Source organism: Rhodamnia argentea, chromosome 9 (genome assembly GCF_020921035.1).
Source record: "Rhodamnia argentea isolate NSW1041297 chromosome 9, ASM2092103v1, whole genome shotgun sequence".
NCBI lineage: Eukaryota > Viridiplantae > Streptophyta > Magnoliopsida > Myrtales > Myrtaceae > Rhodamnia > Rhodamnia argentea.
The window spans coordinates 17051791-17073949 of record NC_063158.1 but is presented as its reverse complement, the minus strand read 5'-3'; the positions used below and the strand labels follow the sequence as shown (position 1 = coordinate 17073949).

The following is a 22159-nucleotide window of genomic DNA, read 5'->3' as shown; positions in this document are numbered from 1 at the left end:
CATCCGATGACTTGGACATCTTCAATTTCCTAATAAAAGAGAGAGCTTGGGTATGCCCATAATCTACCAGCAGGATATAAGGGTACTAAAAGCTGAGAGACCCTCCAACACTGAGAAACATCTTTTCCTTGAGAGCTTGCGTTCTTGCACCTAGTCTCCTCATGTTTTAGCTATGATGATGTATTCAGGTGTGATGAAGGTACAAAGATGGTTATATGTTGTCCATGCTTGGTATGGAGTTCCGATTTAAGTCCATTGCTGCTATCACTGAAGGCTTAGCATCTTTGTTTTATCAACTGTCTGTAGGTGCCAATCTTTACTTGACACCACTCCATTCTCAAAGGTTTTCACGGCGTTATGATGATCATTGTGTGCTTGTATGTCAACTTATGGGAACAAAACAGTGGACAATTTCCTCTCCAAGGAATAAGCTTTTACCTCGTTTATATGAACCTCTTGTTGGTTCCCAAGGTTCTAATGTTGATGCTTTACCAAATGCATGCACATAAATTCTGCTAAAGGAAGGAGATATATTGTACATTCCTCACGAGGCTCATACTACTAATGATGTACAAAAAGATTCTGCTGGTCTTTCCTTACACCTAACACTTGTCATTGAGGTTGAGGCTCCATTTGAGTAAGTCCTTGTTGGCACGGTATTTTGTTTGATTAAATGAGATGTCTTGATATCCTTTTTTTCTTATGTTTGTTGTAATTATGTAAAGTGTGCATTTTTTAGAGACTCTTTTCATATGCCATTCTGAAATTTTAACCAAAACTGCTATGATTTTGAAGTTCACGTTGGAGTCAGTACCATATGTTGCCAATTTGTTTGTCTTAGCCTGCCGATGCTTTTTATCTAGTTTGATGGGTAGCTTATGCATGAATGGCTAATAATATGGCTCTTTTCTGATTTATGGATAAACCTGCTTTTGGAAAGATATTTGCATCTTTGAAAGAGTGATGATATATCATCATGTAGATGTATTATCGATGGTAAGTTATGTCATTTTTAAGATTCTCCATGAAACATTGGATGGGTAACTTAAAGAGCCAATTTTTGCCCCCGGGAGGATATACTATGCTGTGTTAAGCATTATGACTATTGAGGAAAAGGTATCTGGTAAAATTGAGTCAATATTGTATGTGGTGCTTATATTCACATAGATGAGGATATTCTGTAAATGCAATCTTTTAAATTGGATATTATGCATTAGCCTGTGTACTCCAAGCTTATTGTTCCTTCTGTTGCATGATTGTATTGCGTATGAAATCTGCATTTGCTGCAATGAAATGTTGTATTTCAGTGAAGTTGTCCTTCTGGACAGGCAATGTGTGTGGCCATGTTTGCGCTTATTTTACCAAATTGGATTGCTTTTTTGTTGAGGAAAGAATCAATGTTTTGCCTTAGGATATTATTATTCATAATCTTCTGTCAATCAACTAACAAGCCCAATCATTTTCTAATAGGTTGTTAATTTTCAAAGTGGCTATTGCGCCAAGCATCTGCAGCAAAGATCACATTTTCCTTCTCCATGCAATAACTTGAGATATATCAAGAGAGGGACACTTGACTTGATGATACAAGTCCAAATACACATGACAAACGATTACTATGCTCTTTGACATGTCCTATCTGTCTGCATTAGGAGATCAAAAAAGAAAATCAATTTATAATGAAACGACTTCTGGGTGACTGCAAGCAGTCTGCACTGATAAACTCTTCTTCTAACCTTAAAAACAGTTTCTGCATATCCCCTTGTTGGCCTGCCATGTTGTCGCTCATTCAATTATGTTACTAGGCAGGTCTTGAAGTTTTCGGCAGTCCATATCACATGATGAATAATCCAATGGACAAACTAACATGCATTCAGTTCTTTAAGTTGACATGAAATCCTTGTTTTTTGTTGGTGAATGGTAATTGGGGTCTTCAAAATGTATTTGTAGGTGAAGAATTCCGATATCTGATTAACTACTTGACTTCGACGCAGGTGGGAGGGATTTGTGGACATTGCTTTGCATTGTTGGTTTCAGGACTTGAAGCAATATGTATCTTCTGATTCGATGACTGGGACTCCATATGCCGCTTGCATCAGGCTTTTGCACTTCATGATCATGTTACTTGGCCTTGCTGATCCAATGTCTCACAAAGCTTGCTTGGTTAATTCAATATATTTTTCACGGGACACCAACCACTGGCTTTATCAATGCCAGGTTGCCATTTGAGAGATATAATTGATAAGATTAACGAGTCATCTAAGTTCATGGAGACACTGCAGAGTTTGGAGAGGTTGATTTAGGTGGAGGAAGATCTGTTTATGAGAATAAGATGGTTCAAAAGTTTCAACCGCAAAGAAGAAGAAGACCAATGAAAGGTACAGGTATTACGTACTTGATGTAGATGCAAAACACATGTTTTGTTCACATCCTGCGGAAAAGGAAACACTAGAAGCAGCATTTTTTAAGGTGAAATCTGAGTTCTGTAAGCAAGTGTTGCTGGAGAATGTAGTTCCTAGGTACAGGTTGCTGCTGGAGAAGTACAGGAAAGTGAGGAAGCAATATTTGAATGGAATGCTTTCGCTGCACCGTGACTTGGATTAGATTGAAAGTTTTGTTTTGATCTCTTGTTGCGATCATGAATGACCTTTCCACCTTTTTCTAACTTGTTTTTCTCTAACCCTTTCCTTTCAAAAGTTTTGGTTTATGCCCTCAACTTTCCAAATGGTCCCAAACCAAATTCCATAAATCTTGGCCGAAAATGGCGAAAGATCCTTCTGTTCTTGACTTGTAGAAGAACGTTCCTACTGTTGACAGCATCGGAAGATCAATCCATCCATGTCTGTTGCAATGCGTGATGAGAAAGATGAGAAGCACAAGAAATTGCTAAAAGATAAGTTAAATAATGCTCTAATTGAAACTCAAAAGAGGGTTGCTAAAAGAAAAGTTAAATGATGCTCTAATTGAATCTCAAAAGAGGGTTTTGGATCTAACGCATCCGAGAGATTGTTAGGTATATTTGGGGAAAAGAACTGGGCCCAACAAAAAGAAGGAAAAGAGGGAAACAATTGCTTTGCAAGAGAGAGCACAGTGGAGACTGGAGAGTTATGAAAGTCCTAAAACAGTGAAGCCCTTGGTCAGTTGTCATCTGGCAGCAATTGGCCAACCAAATCCTAAGTTTCTTTATTATGTTCGACTGGTGATGACCTTTCGAAGATGTCGTTAATTAACCGAACCGAGCCGGTTTCGACGCCACATCAGTTTGGTGACAATTATGTTTGAAGACACTATAGAACCACTTAAAAGAGAGATCTCCATAGAACCACATTCCAGTTGAAGCAAGTAGAATAATATTTCTCCCTTCTGCGGTTTCGCTTTTCGCTGAAAAATGTGCCTAGAGACATTTCTTTCTCGTTTTGTGTTAGTGCCTTATACATCATGATTTCATTCGGTTTGCTTTCAAAGAGATCTCCAACCTAATCGTGGTCGAATAATCGCCAACGCTGCACCTGTGCAAAAGTAAGTCGGAAAGAGAGGAGCTTATGAAAATCTTTCTAAATGAGAGCCATGAGCCTACAGAAGAACTTGAGGAACTAGAGTCACAGGTTAATCTATAAATGAGAACCATGAGCCTACAGAAGAAACAAACAGAGCCTTGGAGAAAATGTGTTTGGTTAATATTATTAGAATAAGTTGTACAGAGATCCGGGCTAAAATAGCAGCCAAGGATCCAGAGAAGATATCAATTAGGGCTTTGACCTATCGGTTTTAAGGTTAAATCGGTCAATTCAGCTGAAAGCAGTGGATTTAGTAAATATGCGTTGTCAAAAGGGATAATCACACAAATGGTCATTGAATTTTAGTCCTATGGATAATTTCATTTCTGAAATTTTAATTTGTTCAATTAGTCCCCAAACTTTAATCTAATGTGCAAAGTTGTCCATGATCTTTTAATTTATTCAATGTGTCTCCTGAAATTTTTCGTACGTGCTCGGTTTAGTCTCTATATTGTACTAAATTGTTCATTGTTGTTCTCAAACTTGAATTAACAAAAGAACAACTTCAAACATTTTCATATAGTTCAGAAATTAAATTGCACATGTACCAAAAGCTCAGTGATCACATTAAACAAATTAAAAGTTCAAGGATGACATCGAACATCGAGATAAAATTCAAAGACCGCACCGAACAAATTGAAAATTTATGGATAATATTGCAAATTGAGTCAACGTTCAGAAACCATTTGTATAATTTTTCCTCGTTAAAATAGTGCTTCCCTTTGCTCATGAAGTGATTTGGCCATTTTTCATTTGAGCGTAACTTTTTTAACGAGAAAGTGACATTCTTTTGGCAACTTCATCTTATGTCTTGTTGAAGTTAACTTCATCCTCCACCAACTACAAAGTGACATTCTTTTGGTAACAACAACTGACATTTAATAAACATTGCTTAAAAAAAAAAAAAGACTAGTAAACTGATTTTGACAAAATTATAGAAATGTATTTGTACTTCTGCATGTAAGGAGAGTTCTTAGGAGGGACGGTTTCATTCTTGCAAGAACTCTCCCTCCGCTCGATTCTCTTGTTCTTTGAACTTTTTTTACTTTTCTGGTCGAACTCTGAACAATTCTCTCTTCCTTCCTTTTCCTTTTTATTCTTTCTCAATTTTCTTTTGTCCATTTTTTGCCCTTTCATCTATTGTTTCTATTTGAAAATATTGGTATTGATACAACTTATAGATGCTTCCTCAATCATCACTAATATGCTAACGCATATCATAATATGGGCAAAAGTACACTTTTACTGCTAAAAGTTGTGTACGGAAATCAATTTGGTGCTAAAAGTTTCAATTGGATCACTTTAGTGCCAAGTTGAAGACAAAATGATCACTTTGGTGCCTCCGGTGAAATTTTCCGATCAAAACTACCACGTGTCATTAATAATTAATTTTTAATATAAAATGACATTAAAAAAATAAAAATAAGTCCGTGTGGGCTATTATGTGGACTTTTGCACCTTAAAATAAATTAAAATAAATGAAATTCAAATTTAAAAATTAGCTAAAAATTAAATTCATTTAAAATAAAAACTTTATTTAAGATAAAATTAAAAATAAGCTAAAAAATTTAACAAAAAACCTTAAACTTGAAAAGAAAGGAAAAAAGTTTCTACGTAGAGAACTAGGCGGTGAGGGCTCAGCCCTCGCTGTCGCCGCCCCCACCATCTCCGGCAATGGCCGGCGGTGGTGGGGCATGGCCAGCAAGGGTTGCCGAGCCCCAACCAAAAGTGGCGAAAGGGACTTCCGTTTCTAATAAATTCGGGAGATAGTTAGGTATATTGGGGAAAAAGAATTGGGTCCCAGCAAGAAGAAGAAAGAGAAGGAAACAATTGCTTTGCAAGAGAGAGCACAGTGGAGACTGAAGAGTTCTGAAGGTCCTAAAAAAGAGAGAAGCCCTTGGTCAGTTGTGTCATCTGGCAGCAATTGGCCAGCTAAGTTCTAAGTTTCTTTATTATGTTCGGTGAAGACCTTTCGAAAATGTCGTTAATTAACCGAACCGAGCGGATTCCGATGCTACATCGGTCTGGTGATAATTGTGTTTTAAGACAATATAGAACCACTTAAAACGTTCTAGTTGAAGCAAGAAGAAAATATTTCTTGCTTCTGCGGTCTCCTATTTCGCTGAAAAATGTGTCTAGAGACATTTCTTTCTCGTTTTGTGTTAGTGCCTTATACATCATGATTTCATTCGTTTTGCTTTCAAAGAAATTTCCAACCTAGTTGTGGTCGAATGATCGCCAGGCAGCAAGGCCGCACCCGTGCAAAAGTAAGTCGGAAAGAGAAGAGCTTATGAAAATCTTTCTAAATGAGAACCATAAGCCTGCAGAAGAACTTGAGGAACTAGAGTCACGGGTTAATCTATCTATATAGTTATTTGGAGCTTGAAAACCGATGAAGATGATTCGAACATTGCTAGAGGAGGAAATCATCCAGTACAAAGATGTATCCTTCATGCTCAGCCTGCTGTAAATTTATATCACGAGTGATTATTTGGCATACGCTTTGTGCTTTTGCTATATCATTTGGAGAGGCGTGGAAAGACTTTTTGCTTTTAGCAAGTCGAACAATGATAGGCTCGTACATCAACAAGTGGATTAACTAGTAATGACTCATATCCAACGTTTCGCAATGGCGTGAGTCCCTTTGTAATTATGCCTGAAGAATGTTAGGATCTATTTGGTAATGATTTTGATTTTCTGATTATGTTTTCCAGAACAAAAAAGGATCAGAAACATGATTTGTAACGTAAATAATTTTGATTTTTTTCTTAGGAATAGTTTTGGAGCAAAAAAAAAAAAAAATTGATTCTGAAAAAAAGAATCACGAAAAAGAATAAAGTGTTGGTTCTTTTAAAAAAATTGAGTGAACATAGGCTTTCACATGAACTTCTGAACTTTAAAAAAAAATATAAAATTAAAAAATCTAAAAAGAAACTTTGAAAAAGTTAAAAATTAAAAAAATAAGTTAAAAAAGATGAAAAAACCATTTTTAAAAGATCTAAAAAAAAGATGAAAAATTTTAAAAAAAGAATTCTCGCCACTTGGTTGATTTCGGAAACAAAAATTTTGTGCAATTACCAAACAAGTTTCTATTCGGAAATACAAATTTTGTATAGTTACCAAATGCATTCTAATTCTCTAAAAATCGTCTAGAGAACAGAATCGAAAAATATAATTCAAATCATAATCACTTTTTTGGATCAAAATAGTTGGCAAACAAGCCCTAATTGAGCTGATCACTCCTCCCCATTCTTTTATTTATAAAGAAAAAGGAATAGGGACAATGGAAGTACCACTATTGGTATAGCATTCTTGATCAGGTACTCAAATCCATGAATATTAGGAGTGCATTTGGTTTGGTTTTGGGGGCATGTCTTTGGGAAAATGCAAAGGCATTTGGGCTAAAGAGGTTTTTCAAAATGCAAGTAGGAAGCAATTTTGAACTTAAATGCCTTTTGGTCAAAACTATTTTGTGAATGGATTTTGTTGATCTTTTAAAATAAATAAATAAAAACTCTCAAATGGTGGAACTTAGCCGCCATTGGCCAACTTCACCTTGAGGTCTCCTTAGCTTAGGCATTGTCACTTGGGTTGCATGACCCATGTGATGGCCTTGGTCATGCAGCCCTAGGTAGTGGTCACCGGCCTCCATCCAACTCCTTTCTATAAACTGCGGTGAAGATGAACAATGCCGATGAATAGTGGACAATGTCAAGACTCGCATATCGAGAATGCTCCTTTCCAAAGTATTTCTGGACTTGATTTAAACTAAAATGTCACGACCCGAACCTTGCGAGCCCGTCGACATCCCTTCCGGCCATGCTTATGTACAGTTCTCCAGGATCCAAAGGCCAACAAAAACAACACGTGCGGAAGCATAAATAAATCCCCGTATAGAAACCAACAACGATACGATAACTTGGGATGGCAAAAACAAACTTATGTACATATATACACAATTATTACCGCTCTCAAATCTAGGGCTTCGAGGCCACTTGTACAAGCCTGTGACCACCTATAACAAAAAGATTACGTGGTCGAAGTCCACTATGCTTCCAAAAGAAAACACTATACATAAGTCAAGAGGCCAACTACCTTAGGCCTCCTCCTCGCTATCTGCTACTATATCATCCATAACCGCAAACTCGTCCTCGTCCAATTCTGGTGGCTGCTCCGCATCAGATGGTCCACCACTTCCCCATTCTCTTGCGGCACCAAAACTGTCGGGTTGGGCTCCATACCTACAGGTCCAACATCGGGGTGCACCACTACGCCATCCGGAGGTGCGGCATTAGTGGGGCCCCATTCTCCAACACCATCGTAGGGAATATCGAATCCACTCGGTGGACCCATTGACAAATCCCCGTGGCGGTACGTCCATGCCACGTACGTGTGGGGCTTCCAGTAAGTCTCAATCATGCATATTACTATTCACTCAAGAACACAAACTTTCTCTCTCCTCCCCCTCTCATTTTCGGCCAAGCTTGATTCCAAGAGTAAATCCCACAACTTTTCATCAAAACTACACAATCTAATGTCCATTAGCAACCTAGATACCTAATCCAAGATTAGAAACCAACTTACCCAAAGTTTAGCAAATTTTCGGGCAAAAAGTCGTGAGAAGATTTTGATCCCAATTGGCGGCTACGGCGATTCCTCTTGATCGGCTAAAACCCACAAAGATCGGGTGGTTCCGGTTAGCTCACGGCGGTGGTTGTGCTCCGGTGGTCCAAGGCGAATCCGACAAGAGCTTGATAATTTCAGCAATGGTAGATGGAGTAAGGGAATTTTCGGCCAAGAGAGAGAGTGAGGTAGAGAGAGAAAGTAGTCTTGGATTTATGAGGAAGAAGACTAAAAATTAATTAATAAGGGTTAGGATAATTCTTTTGGCATAGATATTTTGGGTCTTGAATGCAAGAAGGGCAAAAAGGTAATTTTCCCCACAAAGACTACTCAAATTTCGGCCAAGGGGGTGATTTGACCGAAATGCCCTTCGGTAAAAGTGAAAAATGGGATATTCTCCAAGGGTAAATGGGTCTTTTCCCATTTCTAGTCCAAATTTTATTTTTCCCGAACCCTTTGGGGCGAACCGCGAAGAAATCGTACTCCGGATGAGGAAACATCCAAAATTTAATTATTGAAACCCCCGAAGGTTACGAAGCTCGATTCGCGATCAATCTCGATCAATTGAAATTTTAGCGTATCTCAAACTAACGGGCGGCTTTTATGAGTTACGCGTATCGACCCGTGATTAATATCACGTTTAAGAATTACTTGAGCTATGATGACTTTGGTTGTCATTCAATTGTGAGGGTCAATCACTAGTCCCGATGGACACGATTGTTAGAAAATAATTTAGGGACGTTCGGAACCCATACAAGGTCAAACAGAATCACCCGTGATCCAAGCGTAGGGTATTACCCAAATCGTTCATTAATCATTCTAGGATCGGCCTATATTGATCCAAAATATCCCCTCAACAATTTTTATGGTCAAAGAGTCAATCCAGGATCAAGTTCTTAGGTCCACGTACTTGATTTTCCTAGCTAGCCATTCTCATTTGGTTAGTACGCTAGAAAGGGATGAATTCCAATTGAGATTAGGCTGAAATACATCAATGAGACTTTTCATTTATTCAAAGCTTCGAAATCGAGTTGGAATACATGATGTCACAGTTCTTCTCCCCTTACAAAATTTCGTCCTTGAAATTTATAACAAACTCAACTACTCAAACAAATGGGGTGCTGGTGCCTCATCGTTTCTTCATTTTCCCAGGTTGCCCCTTCCGTTCCATAGTGCTCCCATATCACCTTCGCCGGTGGAATTATCTTGTTCCTCAGAACTTGTTCCTTTCTGTCTTTTATTCGCATTGGCTTCTCCACGTAGGATACCCTTTCATCTACTTCCACAACCTCATGATCCAGCACATGAGTTGGGTCCGGTTCGTACTTCCTCAACATAGACATGTAGAAGACGTTATGGACTTGGGACAAGTTCGGCGGCAGGGCAAATCGATAAGCTAACGTCTCAATCCGTTCTAAGATTTCAAATGGACCTACGTATCTCGGACTTAATTTTCCTTTCTTTCCAAATCGAGATAAGCCTCGTATTGGCGACACCTTCAAGAAAACGTGATCACTCACCCGGAATTCCAAAGGTCTACGTCGTCATGTCGCATAACTCTTTTGACGACTTTGGGCAGTCTTAAATCTTTCTCTGATCACTTTCATTGCCTCAACAGATTGCTGAACTAGCTTTGGTCTCGTTATACTCCTCTCGCCAACTTCATCCCAACATACCGGAGTTCCGCAAGCTCTACCGTACAACACCTCAAATGGTGCCATTTCGATACTACGTTGGAAACCGTTGTTGTAGGTAAACTCAACTAAATGCAACTGTTCTTTCCAACCCCCTTTAAAATCTATTACACATGCTCGCAGTATATCCTCAAGTGTTTGTATCGTCCTCTCCGATTGCTCCTCCGTCAGGGGGTGATATGCGATGATATGCGGTACTTGAGTCCCCATAGCATTCTCAAGACTTTTCCAAAAAGTTGCAGTGAACTTAGGGTCTTTGTCCGACGTAATTGTTACTGGCACTCCATGCGGTCGAACTATCCGACGCATATACAATTCGACGTACTTTTCCATTACGAAGTCCTTTCGCACTGCTAGAAAGTGTGCGGACTTAGTCGATCTGTCGACGACTACCCAAATCGAATCTTGCCCTCTCTGGCTCCTCGGTAAACTCATGACAAAATCCATGGTAACATGTTCCCATTTCCACTTGGGAATCTCCGGTGGTCGAAGTAATCCTCCCGGCTTACAATGTTGTGCCTTCACTTGTTGGCATGTCAAACATTTAGCCACATGCTTAGCCACGTCCACTTTCATTCCATTCCACCGATCTTGTTGGTGCGGATTCTGATACATTTTGGTGCTACCTGGATGTACACTGTAGCTACTACGATGAGCTTATGATAAAATCTTTTCCTTAAGCTCATCATCATTAAGGACACATAGGCGTCCACGAAATTTCAAAATTCCGTCTTTAACCACTTCGAATTCAGATTTCCCCCAGGTTGCATCCCTCTCTAAAATTTTCTGAATGTCATGATCCACTGACCGCAACGCCTTAATCATCGCCCGAATCTCTAGCTCAATTCTCAGAGTTGCCGGCAGACTTGAGAGATTGCAAACCTCAAACTTAAACTCCGAATCTCTCAATTCTTCTAGCAAAGTCCACTCTTTCACCATCAAATGCGCAATGCTCGATTTCCGACTAAGAGCATCCGCTACTTTATTAGCTTTCTCTGGGTGACATACAATATCACAATCATAGTCCTTCGATAATTCCATCCAACGTCGCTACCTCATATTCAATTCCTTCCGGGAGAATAAATACTTCAAACTTTGGTGGTCCGTATAAATCGGGAACCTTTCTCCTCACAAATAGTACTTCCAAATCTTCAACGCAAAAACAATCGCCGCAAGCTCTAAATCATGAGTTGGGTAGTTCGGTTCATGAGGCCTTAATCGTTGCGACGCATATGCGACCACCCCGCCATGTTGCATCGGGACACATCCTAGTCCCTTTAGCGAAACATCGCTATAAATTTCAAATCCTCCCGGACCCGATGGTATTGTCGAACCGGTGCTTGTCGTCAACCTATGTTTCAATTCTTGGAAACTCCTCTTGCACTTATCTGTCCATTCAAAGTGAGTTTCCTTCTTCGTTAGCTGCGTCAACGGAATAGCAATCGAAGAGAACTTCTCCAGAAATTGTCTATAATATCCCACCAAGCCTAGAAAACTCCGAACCTCCGTGACAAACGTTGGTCTTGGCCAATTCACGATAGTTTCAATCTTCGCTGGATCTACTAAGATTCCATTCCCAGATATGATATGTCCAAGAAACGCTACTTGATCGAGCCAAAACTCACACTTGCTAAACTTAGCATAGAAAGCGTGCTCTGTTAAGGTTCGTAAAATGATGCTCACATGGTGTTCATGTTCCTCTAGGCTCTTTGAGTACACCAAGATATCATCAATAAACATGATGACAAATTGATCCAAAAATTTCCTAAACACCCGATGCATCATATCCATAAAAGCAACTGGGGCATTTGTCAATCCAAAAGGCATGACAGTAAACTTGTAATGCCCATTTCTGGCATGAAAAGCAGTTTTCGGTATGTCTTCCTTCTTGACCCTCAACCGATGGTAGCCCATCCTCAAATCAATCTTAGAAAATACTGAAGCACCTTGCAATTGATCGAACAAGTCATCTATCCTTGGCAATAGATACTTGTTCTTGATGGTCACTTGGTTCAATTGCCGATAGTCAATGCATAATCGCAATGACCCGTCCTTCTTTCTCACAAACAACACCGGCACTCTCCAAGGCGATGCACTGGGGTGGATAAATCCTTTATCCAATAATTCTTGCATCTGAACCTTTAGCTCTTTCAATTCCAAGAGGGACATTCTGTAGGGCGCCTTGGAGATCGGTTCTATTCCAAGGACCAATTCAATCACGAACTCCACTTCCCGTTCAGGTGGCAATCCCGTCAATTCTTGAGGAAAAACATCGGGATAATTACGTACCACGGCTATGTCCTCTAGCCTTGGTCCTTCAACCGACGAATCCACCACTGTAGCCAAATATCCTTGGCATCCTTCATTTAATAACTTGTCACTTCCGGTGACGAGATTAGGGGAATCGAGATTCCTCCTCGACTTCCTACAAACTCATATCTAGGATGACCAATAGGATTAAATTGGATCACCCTACTACTATAGTCAAAAACAGCTCATTGTTTTCCTAACCAATCCATTCCAATTATGACGTTATAGTCATGCATAGTCAAAACTGCTAGGTCTATCAACTCTTCTCTACCACCAATGACAATCTTACATCTAGTACACTCTAGTGTAATCAATACTTTATCCTTTAAGGGTGTAGTTATGTGCAGCATTACTTCTAGCGGTTTTAACTCAATCCCCGCTAATTCCACAAATTGAGCAGATACAAAAGTATGCGACGCTCTAGAATCAAATAAAGCATATGGAGCATGATCATATAAGGAGACCATACACGTGATCACACCTAGTGCATTCTCTGCCTCATTACGCGCCACTACATATACTCTCCCTTGGGCCGGCAGTATGTTACGATTAATGCGTGGAGCTGCTCCTATCCGAGGTCTTGCACGGGATCTCCGGGGTTGAAAATGAGGCCCCGGGGCTTACTTCGGGCGATTTCTTATCCGATGATCAAATTTGCCACATCCGAAGCACGCCCCCGTCTTGTTTGGGCAAGGCCCATTCCCAGTACCTCCTTCCACGAGTCAGCAATTTCGGTTGAATTGATACACCGGTTTCCCGTTATTTCTCCTAACTGGAGGGACGAAACGCCGATTTCCCATCATTGGCCTCTTGCCAAACCGGTGGTTGTCCCCTGCTGGCATAAACATCGATCCAGATGAGGCAGCCTTCTCCTTCATGTCTCTTTCCACCATTTGACCCCGCTCATAAAGCTCGTCATAATCCCTTAGATTCAGCAGGATCTACCGGTTGCGAAGTTTCGGCGTCAATCCATCTTGGAACCTTCTTGCTCGTCCAAATGGATTCTCCACCATTCTTGGTGCATACTTAGACAGTCTTGAAAATTCAATCTCATACTAATCGATTGTCATCCGATTAAAGCGGAGTTGTTGAAATTCCAAAATTTTTTGCTCCTGAGCGATCTCTGAAAAATATTTTCCATTGAAGACTTCTGTAAAAATAATCCAATTCGAGGCTGTACCCTCCGGGAAACTCTACCCTTAGTGGCTTTCCACCAATCACCGGCCGTGTCCTGCAACCGATACACCTGCCGAGTCACTTTCTTCTTCTTGGTGTAGCCCAAAACCTCAAATGCTTTTTCCAGGTCCTCTATCCAACGAGGTGCAACTTACGGGTCACCTTTCCCCGTGAACTTAGCTAGTTTTAACTTCAGAAATTGTTCCACTAGGCGATGCATCTGTCTATTCCCGTTGTCATTTCCTTGGTTGACATTTACCCCATGCGCTGCAGCAAGAACAGCAACCTCAGCAGCTCGGGCAATAGCAGCAGCTCGTTCTGAGTCTCGCCTACCTATCAAATTTCCAATCTCCTCTAGAGCCCTAAGGACTCCATCCACTCTCGGATCTTCCCTAACTGCTATTCTTGAACTAGAGGCTCCCCTAGAGGCTCCCCTAGAGCCTCCTCTAGAGCCTCCTCTGGAACCTCCTCTAGAACTTCTACCTTGATTGTCCATTTCCATCAACTTTCACAACACCCGAGCCAAAATAATTTCATCCAAGGAATTAGAGACCTAAGCCACCTACTCAAGTCTAGCGGTCTCACGCTGCTTAACACGGCAATTAACTCAAAGCTAATAATCGTTTCCGGTATAACGATTTAACAAACAACACTAAACACTCAACACGAAAGTAGTCAATCACGCAAATCATAGGCGCACGTTCAAATGCCCTACATAACACGTTTAACTCGCGTAACCACCTAGGGTCTCTCTGTCTAACCATCCCAAAGTCATCGCTCCTTATCACTCCATATTTCATCCAAACTTGGATTGAGATGACCTTGCTCCGATACCACTCCAAGCGGGGATGTCACGACCCGAATCCTGCGAGCTCGTCGATAACCCACATGGCCACGCTTATGTGCGGTTCTCTAGGATCCAAAGGCCAACAAAAACAACACGTGCGGAGGCATAAACAAATCCCCGTACAGAAACCAATAACAGTACGATAACTTGGGATGACAAAAACAAACTTATGTACATATATACACAATTTTTACCGCTCTCAAACCTAAGGCTTCAGAGGTCACTTTACAAGCCTGTGACCATCTATAACAAAAAGATTAAGTGATCGAAGCCCACTATGCTTCCAGAAGAAAACACTATACATAAGTCAAGAGGCCAACTACCCTAAACCTCGTCCTCACTATCCGCGACTATATCATCCATAGCTGCCAACTCGTCCTCGTCCAACTCTGGTGGCTGCTCCGTGTTAGATGGTTCCACCACTTTCCCATTCTCTTCAGGCACCAAAACTTTTGGGTTGGGCTCCACACCTGCGGGTCTAGCATTGGGGTGCACCACTATGCTATTTGGAGGTGCATCATTAGTGGGGTCCCATTCCCCAACACCATCGTAGGGAATATCGAATCCACTCAGCGAACCCGTTGACAAATCTCCGTGGCGGTACGTCCATGCTACGTACATGTGGGGCTTCCAATAAAGTTCTCATGTGTCCACCCAAACTGTGGTAGCGTGCCTATAGTATACATGATCCTCCCTAACCGGATACTCCGTCACCAACGTATCCATATCCCGGGGAATGCCGAACCTCTACGATGGGTCATTCATTGTTGAGGCGGAGGGTCCGAAAAAGAGAGCCCACGACGGGGTGAGAATAATGCTCAGTAAGAAAGTTCCTAATTCTAGGTTAGGGCGCTAGTGCCTCCAAACACGTCCTAGGTGAGCAATTTCCAACAATTCCTCCTTTAATAAAAAATTCTACAAATAAATTCCAGAATATTCTATTCTTTTCTTCAAAATTGCCACACCTTTATAAAAAATTCCACGTTACTCCCATATCGACGTTCCATGCCTCATACCGTAAATAAAATATTCCACGTACTCCAGAGCTCACGTTCGACACCTCAGGCTATCGTATAAAATTCCACGTTGATCTAAAGCCCACGTTTAACGCATCATGCTATAATATAAATATTCCACATTACTCAAATGCCCGCGTTTAACGCATTAGGCTAACATATATATGGACAAACCCATGAAATAACGCCTTAGGCCATTATATAGTTCGGACCCGCGTAATAACGCCTCAGGTTAATATCCCACCTTTAACGCCTCGGGATAAAATAGTACAAAGAACCCCGTGTTTAACGTCTCAGCGTAGAATAATAATAACAGAGCCCGCATCATAACGCCTCGGGCGAAATATAGTCTTATAAAAATAGGAACCCCGCGTCATAACTCTTCGGGGTGAAATACCACACTTCCCGTGACATCCCGAATCCCGACCCACTTTCGAAGCTTTGAATAAATGAAAGGTCTCATTGATGTATTTCGGTCGAATCTCACTCGGAGTTGATCCCTCTCGAGCAGACTAACCAAATGGGAATGGCTAGCTAGGAAAATCAAGTACGTGGACCTAAGAACTTGACCCTGGATTGATTCTTTGGCCATGAAAATTGTCGAGGGAATATTCTGGACCAATATAGGCCGATCCTAGAATGATTAAGGAACGATTTGGATAATACCCTATGCTTGGATCACGGGTGATTCCGTTTGACCTCGTATGGGTTTCGAACGTCCCTAAATTATTTTCTAACGATCGTGCCCATCGGGACTAGTAATTGACCCTCGCAATTGAATGACAACCAAAGTTGCCATGGCTCGAGTAATTCTTAAACGTGATTTTTAATCACGGGTCGATACGCGTAACTCCTAAAAGCCGCCCGTTAGTTTGAGATACGTTGAAAATTCTGTTGATCGAGATTGATCGCGAATCAAGCTTCAGAATTTGACGTTGGACCTTCGGGGGTTTCAATAAATAAAATTTTGGACGTTTCCTCATCCTGTGTGCAATTCCTTCGCGGTTTGCCCCAAAGGGGTTCAGGAAAAGTAGATTTGGATTGGGTATGGGAAATGACCCATTTGCCCTCGAAAAATACCCCATTTTTCACTTGGACCGAAGGATATTTTGGCCATTTCCCCTTTTGGCCGAGATTGACTAGTCAATGAGGGGAGTTAATTATTTTATTTTTTTTCTCTTGATTTTGTGGGCATAATTAATTATTATTAACCTATATTAATTATTATATTGGCCTCTTCTTCTTCATTATCCAAGACTCTCTCTCTCTCTAGCTCACTTTCTCTCTACCTCACTCTCCCTCTCCCTCACTTGGCCGAACACCCTCTCTCTCACCCTCCATTGCCGAAAATTCTTCAAGCCTTCTTTGGTGTCGCTTTGGAGCGCTTGGAGTCGCTAGATCGTCGCCAAGTCGCCGGCCGTGCAAGGATCGCCGGAATCGCCGATTGGTTCAAGCTTTTCCTCAACCGTTCAACGGAGGTTTTTGCGAGTTTTTGAGGTAGGATTGTTTCTAAACCTAAATTAGGTGGTTAGGTTGCTAAAAGACCATGAAATTGTGAATTTTTGATGAAGAAAAGTGTTGGATTTGGGCTTGTGGAGGGGCTGGACGAAAATTGCAGAAATGGAGGTGAGATATGCTTGTTCTTGCAATGAATAGTAATTACAAGAGGATATTTGTTTGGTCAAAGTTTGACCATGGTTACCCTACCAACCCTAGTTACTTTATGCCCTAACTAGAGTTACTTTATGCTATAGTTTAATCATGGTTAGGTTAGTATTTAACTCTAGTTAATTTTTGAACCATGGTTAGTTAATATATTAACTAGGGTTACTTTTATGTGACATAAAGTCGTTATGCCACCGTGCTAATTAAATGTGACATTGTTATAGTATAGTACTATGGTCGTGAATTAATTATATGTTAGAAAATTATTATTGTTCGGCCGTGATAAATTTCCACGTTAGTATAATTTTAATGGCACGTGATTTATAAATTGCTACGTTAGCATAATATGGTCGCATGGCGTGGATTGGATACTTTGGTAGTATTAACTGATCGGGTAGTCTGGATTAATATTTGGATTAGTGTGAATTAATCGGGTGATCCCGAATTATTAATTCTCTAACGTGAGTGAATCACGTGGTCCCGATCTATTCCGAGAAAATGAGAAGGGTCGTATTCAATCAAGTCGTTTGAGGCCAAAGTGAGCCGTATTCGTCTGATTGTCCGAGACCGAGGAAATGTGAGGGTCGTATTCAATCAAGTCGTCTGAGGCCAAAGTGAGCCGTATTCGTCTGATTGTCCGAGACCGAGAAAGCAAGAAAGTCGTGTTCAATTAAGTCGTCCGAGACCAAAGTGAGTCGTGTTCGACTAATTGTCCGAGACTTGATCCGGTCGTGTTCCTATGTGTCCGAGACCGAGATCCGTGGGTTGTATTCCTATGTGTCCGAGACCCCGATATATATAGAGCCGTGTTCCATAAAGGTCCGAGGCTCAATTTCATGAACTTATGATGGCGGTGGAGTAACATGGAATATTTTTGGAGTAACGTGGAATATTCTAGAGTGACGTGGAATATGTTTGGAGTAACGTGGAATATTCCGGAGTGACGTGGAATATTTTTGGAGTAACGTGAAATATTCTGGAGTGACGTGGAATATTTTCGGAGTAATGTGGATATTTATATTATGGACGGATGTGTTAAAAATGGGCCCCGGAGTACGTAGAATATTTTATTGTCGGACTGAGGCGTGGAACGCCGAGACGGGAGTAACGTAGAATATTTGAGAAGGTGTGAGAATTTTCGGAGAAAGAATGGAATTTTCTGGAATTTAATTGGGGAATTTTTGGGTAAGAAATAAAGAGTTATTGGAAATTGTTGCTCGCCTAGATTGTGTCTAGAGGCACTAGCGACCTGATCTAGGGTTAGAGATTTTCCTACTGAGATTTTTATCTCACCCCGTCGTGGGTTCGTTGTTTTTCAGACCCTCCGCTGCAATGATCCGACCCGGAGATTGAGACGCCGGGAGAAATGGTGGAGCCTTCGGAAGCTGAGTAGCCACTTGAGATAGCGAGGTTGAGGCTTAGGATAGTTGACCTCTCGACTTTTGTAGAGTACTTTGTTTTGGTTGTGTAGCGGGCTTCGACCACGTGTCTTTTGTTAGGTGGTCACAGGCTTGTACAATGGCCCCCGAAGCCCTAGGCTGATGAGTTTGTAGCAGTTATGTATATAGGTACATAAGTTTGTTTTACCGTCCCAAGTCATCGAGATGTTAATTGTTTCTGTACGGGGATTCGTTTTTGCTTCCGCATGAATTTGTTGGCCTTTGGATCCTGGAGAACTGTACATAAGCGTGGCCGGGTGGGATGTCGACGAGCTCGCAAGGTTCGGGTCGTGACACTTCCTCTCAATTTATCACTCATCAAGACCATATAAGAACAACAAATCCTCGATCGCTTGTCCAATACCACACGATCTCTTAAATCCTTCCGATCGATCAATCTTCACCACGTGATCTTGCTAAACTTCCTGATTAGCAAATCGAGACCACCCGATCTCACCAATTTTTCTCCAAATAAAGATCGGGATCATACGATCTTTCTAATTTTCCTTCACTACCCAATCGAGACCACTCAATTTAAATTATACTGAATAAATACTCGATCGGGACCATGTGATTCACTCATATTGAATAAATAATAAATCGGGACCACCCGATTAAATCACACTCAAGCCGTCGACCAATTGGGCCACACGATTAATTTATGCTACCACAAAAATTAATCTATGCCACACGATATTAATTATGCTAACGTAGCAATTATTAATCACCGTCTGATCGAAATTTCACTAACGTGCAATTAATACGTACCTTACAAATCAACTATAGTAACATGGCAATTAATCGGGGCTATACGATTAATATATTCTAACGTGCATTTAATCTCCACCACAAGATTATTCTACATAAAGCAGGATTTAATCACGGCCGTCGGATCAATCTTTCTAAGCAAGATTCAGTACGGACTGCTCAATTAAAGCATGATAAGTTTGATTAAATCATAGCCCTCCAATCTCAATCATGCATATCACTATTCACTCAAGAACACAAACTTTCTCTCTCCTCCCCCTCTCATTTTCGGCCAAGCTTGATTCCAAGAGCAAATCCCACAATTTTTCATCAAAACTACACAATCTAATGTCCATTAGCAACCTAGATACCTAATCCAAGATTAGAAACCAGCTTACCCAAAGTTTAGCAAATTTTCCAGTGAAAAATCATGAGAAGATTTTGATCCCAACCGGCGGCTCCGGCGATTCCTCTTGATCGGCTAAAACCCACAAAGATCCAGCGGTTCCGGTTAGCTCACGGCGGTGGTTGTGCTCCGGCGGTTCAAGGCGAATCCGGCGAGAGCTTGAGAACTTCGGCAATGGTAGATGGGGTGAGGGAATTTTTGGCCAAGAGAGAGAGTGAGGTAGAGAGAGAAAGTGGTCTTGGATTTATGAGGAAGAAGGCTAAAAATTAATTAATAAGAGTTGGGATAATTTTTTTGGCATAGATATTTTGGGTCTTGAATGCAAGAAGGGCAAAAAGGTAATTTCCCCCACAAAGACTAGTCAAATTTCGGCCAAGGGGGTGATTTGATCGAAATGCCCTTCGGCCAAAGTGAAAAATTGGATATTCTCCAAGGGTAAATGGGTTTTTTTCCTATTTCTAGTCCAAATTTATTTTTCCTAAACCCTTTGGGGCGAACTGCGAAGAAATCCTACACTGGATGAGAAAACGTCCAAAATTTAATTATTGAAACTCCTGAAGGTCCGACGTCAAATTTTGAAGTTCGATTCACGATCAATCTCAATCAATTGAAATTTTAGCATATCTCAAACTAACGAACGGCTTTTAGGAGTTACGCGTATCGACCTTTGATTAATATCACATTTAAGAATTACTCGAGTCATGGTGACTTTGGTTGCCATTCAATTGCGAGGGTCAATCACTAGTCCCAATGGACACGATCGTTAGAAAATAATTTAGGGATGTTCGGAACCCATACGAGGTCAAACGGAATCACCCGTGATCCAAGCGTCGGGTATTACCCAAATTGTTCATTAATCATTCTAGAATCGGCCTATATTGGTCCAAAATATTCCATCGACAATTTTCTTGGCCAAAGAGTCAATCCAGGATCAAGTTCTTAGGTCCACGTGCTTGATTTTCCTAGCTAGCCATTCCCATTTGGTTAGTCCGCCTCAGAGGGATCAATTCCGAGTGAGATTAGATTGAAATACATTAATGAGACTTTTCATTTATTAAAAGCTTCAAAAGCGAGTCGGAATACATGATGTCACATAAAAGCGTATAGAAGCCTTTGGAAATGCCCTAATGTTCTCTAAATAATTTTGCCAAATGCCATTTGCAGGCCCTACAGCTCCTTATAATGTTGAACCAAATGCACCCTATTTCTCTTTTCAAAAGATAAAGTACTTAACTTGAGGCCGGAAAACAAATAAAAGCTTAAAATAAGAAAATCCAACAACCTTAAACCTACTATGGTTGTTAGGTTGCCACTGTTGACACCTTAAACACTCAAATACTAGAAGAAGATATTGCAACCACCTTGATTTTATCTAATTAACCAAAATGTTGGCCTAAATCCGATTGGTGTACGTGTATTCCGATTGGTGTATGTGTATGAATAATTTAGTTATCATATATCCAACAGCCTTAAACCTACTATGGTTGTTAGGTTGCCACTGTTGACACCTTAAACACTCAAACATTAGAAGATATTGCAACCACCTTGATCTTATCTAATTAACCAAAATGTTGGCCTAAATCCGATTGGTGTATGTGTATTCCGATTGGTGTATGTGTATGAATAATTTAGTTATCATATGTCCAATAGCCTTAAACCTACTATGGTTGTTAGGTTGCCACTGATGACACCTTAAACACTCAAACATTAGAAGAAGATATTACAACCACCTTGATCTTATCTAATTAACCAAAATGTTGGCTTAAATCTGATTGGTGTAAGTGTATTCCGATTGGTGTATGTGTATGAATAATTTAGTTATCATATATCAAGATTTATCGATTTTCTTAGTTTCTTCCTAGAATAATACTTCTTATAGTTAATACCATTAAAAATATCAAAACTAGAACTCCTATAACACATTTACCAACAAATTTTCTTCTCATAATAAATCATAAACCAGTATCCGATGACGTATTTATTCAAACTAATTTTTTTTCTTACAAAAGTCCAAAATTGGTACCACTGACTCAAATCTATCCTCCTTTTTTTTCTTCCCTCATAGTTCTAACCTTCGTTAAAGTGCATACTTATCCACATATGTGGATTTTCCACATCAAATATGTCATCTTGCACGTTAGATTGGTCCCGTAGTCGTTTGTCATGTCCATGGACACATACGCATTTTATCAATATTGGGAAAATATTGGGTCAAAATATCAAGGGAGGTACCAATTTGGAATTTTTTTTTTTTTTGGTATTAACCCCATTTCTTAAATAGCCATTCGGTAGTGGATACTTCAAGAAACCTAATAATCTATCTTTGCGCCTATATCTACATTGCAAGTTGCAACAACCATATATCAATTAATTGTCGGTTTGGTTGACCAAGCTCAACCGATTAAATCTTTCATTACTCTATGGTCTTTGGGATAGGTGTTTAGTCAGAATTTGCCTCGATGACATAATACCTTAAACAAAAAATCGTCCTTCAGTTTTTTATAAGAGGAGATAGGTTCTATGGAAATTTTGGATAGTAAATATCACATGTACACAAGGAAACCAATAGATATACTTCAATAATATTTAATCGACATTAAAATACACAAGATAAAGATGCAGCATCAGAACTTAATTGACGACGAAGCATTCAGAAATTATAGCAAATATACACATCACAAT

The 22159-nt window shown here is 40.3% G+C and overlaps 1 protein-coding gene across 1 annotated transcript in view; it reads left to right on the top strand.

The window, feature by feature from the left end:
* Positions 1-22159, top strand: part of LOC125316723 — a 136463-nt gene that overhangs the window by 950 nt on the left and 113354 nt on the right. The window lies entirely within an intron of this gene.